Genomic DNA, 6,883 nt, shown 5'->3' with positions numbered 1-6,883 from the left:
TATCTCTGTTTTTCTATATATTTTGGTTAGGTCAGGGTGTGACTAGGGTGGGTACGCTAGTTTTGTTTGTCTAGGGTTTTTGTATGTCTAGGGGTGTTGTATGTCTAGGGGTTTTGTATGTCTATGTTGGCCTGATATGGTTCCCAATCAGAGACAGCTGTTTATCGTTGTCTCTGATTGGGGATCATATTTAGGTAGCCATTTTCCTCATATGTGTTGGGGGATCTTGTCTACATTGAGTTGCCTGAGTGCATACCAGTAGCGTCACGTTTCGTTTGTTCTTTATTTGTTTTGGTGAGTTTCGATTTATTAAAATTATGTGGAACTCGACTCACGCTGTGCCTTGGTCTCATCCTTACGACGAACGTGACACCATGTGCGTGTCAGTGTAGTATATATGAATGTGTGGTTAGAGTCCAGCGAGTGTACATCGAGCCTGTGCAAAAAATAAATACGAATAAAATAAGGGGGTTAATGAAAATAGTCTGGGTAGCCATTTGATTAACTGTTTAGCAGTCTTTTGGCTTGGGGCTAGAAGCTGTTAAGGAGCCTTTTGTTCCCACACTTGGTGCTCAGGTACTGCTTCCGGTTCGGTAGCTGAGAGAACAGTTTAAGACTTGGGTGGCTGGAGTCTTTGACAATTATTGTGCCTTCCTCTGACTCCGCCCCAGTGATGTACAATACCCTCTGTAGCGCCTTGTGGTCGGATGCCGAGCAGTTGCCATACCAAGCGGTGAMGCAACCAGTCAGGATGCTCTCGWTGGTGCAGCTGTTGAACATTTTGAGGATCTGAGGTCCCAAGCCAAATCTTTTCAGCCTCCTATCTTGTGTTTTGACTATGATAGGTCCTTAGTGATGTGGACYCCAAGGAACTTGAAGCTCTCGACCCGCTCTGCTACAGCCYCGTCAATGTGAATGGGGGTGTGCTCTGCTTTCCTTTTTCTGTAGTCCACGATCAACTCCTTTGTCTTTCTCAAGTTGAGGCAGAGGTTGTTGTCCTGGCACCATACTGCCAGATTTCTGACCTCCTCCCTGATACAGTTCTGGATATATATTCCAAACAAGTGATTTGTAAATTTTTTCATTTACATTTTAATCATTTAGCAGAAGCTCTTATTCAGAGCGACTTAWAGGAGCAATTYGAGTTAAGTGCCTTGCTCAAGGSCACATGGACACATTTGTACCAAGTCAATTCAGGGATTGGAACAAGCAACCTTTCGGTTACAGGCACAACACTCTTAACCGCTGGACTACCTGCCGCCCTAACAAGTAATACTGACATATGATAACTGTGTTGGCTTCCTTCCCAAAAGAAGTTGCTACTGTATAGAGGGAACTAAACAGAAAGGGACTGACTCGGGCAGCCCTGTAAAGGCACAGTGACAGGGTCGAGGGAACCGTTCCTGCTGAAGAACTTGGTGAAGGCCTCTTCTAGTACATCCTGCTCTGGCACACCTCGCTGATAAAGCCCAGTTGGACCAGCTCAACAGACAGATCCTGTATATTCTCATTGGGTAACAAATCACAGCTTACAYTGCATTCAGAAAGTACACACCCCTTGACTTTTTCCACATTTTGTAGTGTTACAGCCTAAATTTAAAATAGATTACATTWAGATTTTGTGTCACTGGCCTACACACAATACCCCATAATGTCAAATGAGAACCATGTTTTTAGAATTTTTACAAATTAATTAAAAATGAAAAGCTGAAATGTCTTGAGTCAATAAGTTTTCAACCTTTTGTCATGGCAAGCCTAAATAAGTTCAGGAGTAAAAATGTGTTTAACAAGTCACATAATACGTTGCAATGACTCACTCTGTGTGCAATAATAGTGTTTAACATCATCTTGTTACCCTACACAATTGTCTGTCAGGTCCCTCAGTTGAGCAGTGAATTTCAAACACAGATTCAACTACAAAGACCAGGGAGGTTTTCCAATGCCTCGCAAAGAAGGGACTTTATTGGTAGATGGGTAAAAATAAAAAAGCAGACATTGAATATCCCTTTGAGCATGGTGAAGTTATTAATTACACTTTGGGATGGTGTATCAATACACCCAGTCACTACAAAGATAGTCTGTCCTAAGTCAGTTGCTGGCGAGGAAATCAAATCAAGTTTTAATCAAATTAAATGTTATTGGTGGTATACATATGTTTAGCAGATATTATTGCGGGTGTAGAAAAATGCTTGTATAACGTGAGGGAGGAATGGTGAGGCCAATGGTGACTTTGAAACATTTGCAGAGTTTAATGGCTGTGATAGGAGAAAACTGAGAATGGATCAACAACATTGTAGTTACTCCACAATACTAACCTAATTGACAGAGTGAAAAGAAGGAAGCCTGTACAGAATAAAAAATATTCCAAAACACGCTTCCTCTTTGCAATAAGGCACTAAAGTAAAACTGCAAAAGATGTGGCAAAGAAAGTAACTTAATGTCCTGAATACACAGCGTTATGTTTGGAGCAAACACAACACATCTCTGAGTACCACTCTTCATATTTTCAAGCATGGTGGTGGCTGCATCATGTTATGGGTATGCTTGTCCGGTAAGGACGAGGAATTTTTTTTAGGATTAAAAGAAGCGGAATAGAGCTAAGCACAGGCAAAATCATAGAGGAAAACCTAGTTCAGTCTGCTTTCAAACAGACACTGGGAGACAAATTCAATAACCTAAAACACAAGGCCAAATATACACTGGAGTTGCTTACCAAGATGGCATTGAATGTTCCTGAGTGTCCGAGTTACAGTTTTGACTTAAATCYTCTTGAATATGTATGGCAAGACTTGAAAATGGCTGTCTAGTAATGATCAACAGCCAAAATGACAGAGCTTGAAGAATAAAATAAAATAAAAAGTGCAAATATTGTACAATCCAGGTGTATAAAGCTTTTAGAGACTTACCCTGTAATCGCTGCCAAAGGTGATTCTAACATGTATTGACTCAGGGGTGTGAATACTTATGTAAATTTAAAAGAAATGTATTTCATTTTTTTTAAATGTCTAAAAACATGTTTTCACTTTGTCATTATGGGTTATTGTTTGTAAATGGGTGATAAAACAATCTATTTAATCAAATTTGAATTCATGCTGTAACACAACAAAATGTYGAATAAGTAAAGGGGTATGAATACTTTCTGAAGGCACTGTAGGTGTCTGTTCAGTTTGTCCTCCAGCTTCCACAGTAGTGTCAGATTATGTTTTGCACTCTCCTCCACCGGCTCAATATTACACTGCATCTGAACAACCTTGCATGTCCGTAGTTTAGCCAGACTGTTCTCACAGACTAGACGTAACATAGTAAATGTAAATCCAGGACACTCAAATTAGTATGATATGGGTGGTTGGTCTGGGTGCATGGGTGGTCATATAACGCAAACCGCAAGCAATCCAAAGGTTGCATGTTCGAATCTTATCACATACAATTTTATGCAACTACTTACTACTTTATTGCTACTTTGCAACTACTTAGCATGTTAGCTAACCCTTCCCCTAACCCTTTTAGCTAACCGTTTCCCTAATCCTAAACCCAACCTTAAACCTTTAACCTAACTCCTACCCTTAACCCCTAACCCTAGAGCTTGCTAATGTTAGCGTTAGCCACCTAGCTAATGTTAGCCATGACAAATTGGAATTCGTAACATATCATACGTTTTGCAACTTTGTAACACATTGTACATTTTAAGAATTCGTAAAATATCATACGAATTGTAATTCGTAACATATCATACAAAATGATGATGGACATCCACAAATTAATACATACAGTGCCATATGAAACGGAACATATCACACTAAATGGATTGACAGAATAATACAAAATACTCTGAGACAATGTTGGTTCTGCAGGTTCTGGGGTGGGGAATTTGATAGAGGGGGTGACAATGGGGGATTTGACGGGGGACTACTGGGGCTGCTGGCGACAGGGCAGACCGYACGCTAGGTTGTAGATACCATTCCCGACATCCTCCAGGAACTTATCCAGTTCCAAGTCAGGAAACTGAAACAGCTTGACCTGCACGCCCGCCTTTATCTCAGCGATGATGAGGTTGGGGTCTATGTTCTTAGTGATCTCCTCTAAGGCATTCTCAYGGATCATATGCTGGTGGCTAACGATGCAGTGTGCAMCTAGCAGCTTCAACAGGGGCACCTAAAACAGAGCTTGGTGGAAAAGCAGCTCTCTGGCTGTAGGTCTCTTAAACAGGTCAGACTCCAGAAACTTCTGAAAAAACTCCCCCTGTAGGGGATCTTCCAGTGACTGTATGACGTTGTTGATGCCCTCCTGAAAATGGAAGATTCTCAGTTTCCCTGGATCTCCAACACTGCCATCTCCAAGGCACACATCCCAAAGGAGTAGATATCCACTGCAGTGGTGACATCTACATTACATTTAAGTCATTTAGCAGACGCTCTTATCCAGAGCAACTTACAAATTGGAAAGTTCATACATATTCATCCTGGTCCCCCGGTGGGGAATGAACCCACAACCCTGGCGTTGCAAGCGCCATGCTCTACCAACTGAGCCACACGGGACCACAGCAGTTCCATATTCATATACAACAGTTCCATATTCATGGATGAAGAAGTGCAGGTTTTTCTGTTATTTTCTGCAGGTCTTCACACGGTTGTTGATGGTGTCTGGAGCCACTGATACTATCTTGATGAGTCCGTTGTGTTGGATGAAGATGGTGTCACAGGTCAAATGCACTCAATGCATTTTGCAGCAGAGGAACAGCGTGTGCCTCAATCCCTCTCCTTCAAATCAAAAAGTTTCTCATACCACATATGAAAATGTAATATGCAAATGTACTACCGCCCTTGTCCCTGATACCTCTAATCWAGAAAGCTGCTTATGCAGAYTAAGTCTYTGTCACGAATSGCATRCCATTCCCTATAMGGCTCCCCATAGGGCTCTGGTCAAAAGTAGTGCACTATCGGGAGTAGGGTGCCATTTGGAATGCACCCTAAGAGATAGCGATCCAGGCTTCTTCGCCTGGCTTACTTTGGGGATATCTTTATCAAATGTCCACTGTCACAAATTCAGGTAGACTCCYCCAGGTGACACGATCATTAATTTTCATGTGTCTGATTTGCCTGACGTTGTGAGAGCATTTGTGATGGAAGCTGTGAAATACAGTTTCCTTAAGGTCAGGAAGATTTCAGAGCTTCAATTCAGAGATGACTTGAGCATTACATCAACACCTACCAGAAGAACAAGACATGGGAAGTGATCCATATTGAAATGACAAGACATCCACATTGACAATTGATACAGTGGGAAAATAAATGACACTCATTTCCAAGAACTATATTACATTTCAAAATAACCCTTATTCATTTCAGCCATTGCAGTAGAATACGTTATGTGAGTACCTGGAACTGACTGGTAACCTCAATGCATGTAGTAATTGAGGACTTATGTGTTCTCTTCATATATTTTCTCAAAAAACGTAATTAACACAAGGTTGAACCCTTGAATAACGCTATTCCTGTATGTAACACATAGTGTTGCTGAAATGCCATGACGTATTACCATTATTTTTACAAGCTACAAACTAGTTTACCCTTTCAAAAAATTCGGAGAAATGCGTTAGGATGACCCCCTATCCCAGCAGATAAAACGTAACTTCCASGAAAGCATTTTGCTGTACTAGTGTTTGAACAAAATATGAGATGATCCTCACTGAAAAAACCATCTGTTCAACCAAATGATTTTTTTTTTTTGAGAGCAAGGGGCCTTGCAAATACGACACTTTAGAGTATGACCAAAAGCTCTTGGACAGAAGAGAGTGAGGTTGGGAGCCATGGTGGATGCCCTATGCTCCCAAGGGGACCAAGACAATTAAGTCAAGTCAGAGTATGACTCAGTAATCATCAGTACTGAAGCAATACAGACTAAAAGTGCACCAATCAACTATAGACATCTARGGATATGATGACTGCTGAACATTTGAAAGACCTGTGCTTAAGTGTTTCGATCTGCTTCCTGTTGTTCGTGTATCTGTTGAACTTATTTGAACCGAGGACCTATCATGCATCATATCCACTATGTAAATCACTGTGGGAACATTTTGGGTTGTATAAACAAGGTTTGACTTCTCATTTGCTTTCTCCTCTGATTAGCTGTAATTAGTGTTTAGAGCTCATGGATCCTTGACATCCCTCAGGCTACCCAGAAGACTACAAACCCGAGACTGAGACGCAGCATTTCCACTCAGTTACAGCTTGCATTTCAGGACATACACAGAGTAGCCTATATTTACCTACATTACAGGATAGAGGGTAGGCAATATATCACTATACGTCATATTCATATGGCACAGCATATGATTGTTCACAGTGCATAATCACATAGCGTACATACAGGACATCATCTTTGTTAGAGGGTATTTTGTGTGGCTAATAATGGATGATTGGTTCTGTGCTGGAATGATATATTATTCATGGTCAATAACTTCCACAAAGAATATTATATAGTGTGATATAACTGATATGATAAAGATACTATTATTGTGATTTAAATCATGTAATAAGGAAATGGATGTCTGTATTTTCTTTGCGCACTTTGCCTCTCACAGTTGTGGGCTAGTCCATGGTTACATCGAGCAATATGGTTACGTGGGGACGTTAACTATGCCTTGAGGTTATTGTCACTTCTCTGATGTCATATTTGGGCTGGATGGGGGGGGGTTGTTGTGTAGGCTACTGAGCGGGAGTAGCTCGAGTCTCCGCCGAGCCGCGGTGCTGTGATTGTTGCTCACATACTCCACTCTACAAAGTTTGGCGAGCCATAACCTTCTGAAATCCAACAGCAAATATATTTTCGTTCAGCAAAAATTCAATATTCTACAAACACAAGAAAGGAACAGAAGGAACTAAAA

At 41.0% G+C, this 6,883-nt stretch overlaps 1 pseudogene; it reads right to left on the bottom strand.

Moving 5' to 3' along the window:
- Window positions 1-836: 836 nt before the first annotated feature.
- Window positions 837-5,224, bottom strand: LOC111973576 (nuclear receptor-binding protein-like; annotated as a pseudogene).
- Window positions 5,225-6,883: the final 1,659 nt, after the last annotated feature.

Source organism: Salvelinus sp. IW2-2015, linkage group LG14 (assembly GCF_002910315.2).
Source record: "Salvelinus sp. IW2-2015 linkage group LG14, ASM291031v2, whole genome shotgun sequence".
In the NCBI taxonomy this organism is placed as follows: domain Eukaryota; kingdom Metazoa; phylum Chordata; class Actinopteri; order Salmoniformes; family Salmonidae; genus Salvelinus; species Salvelinus sp. IW2-2015.
This window is presented reverse-complemented; position numbering and strand designations above follow the sequence as displayed.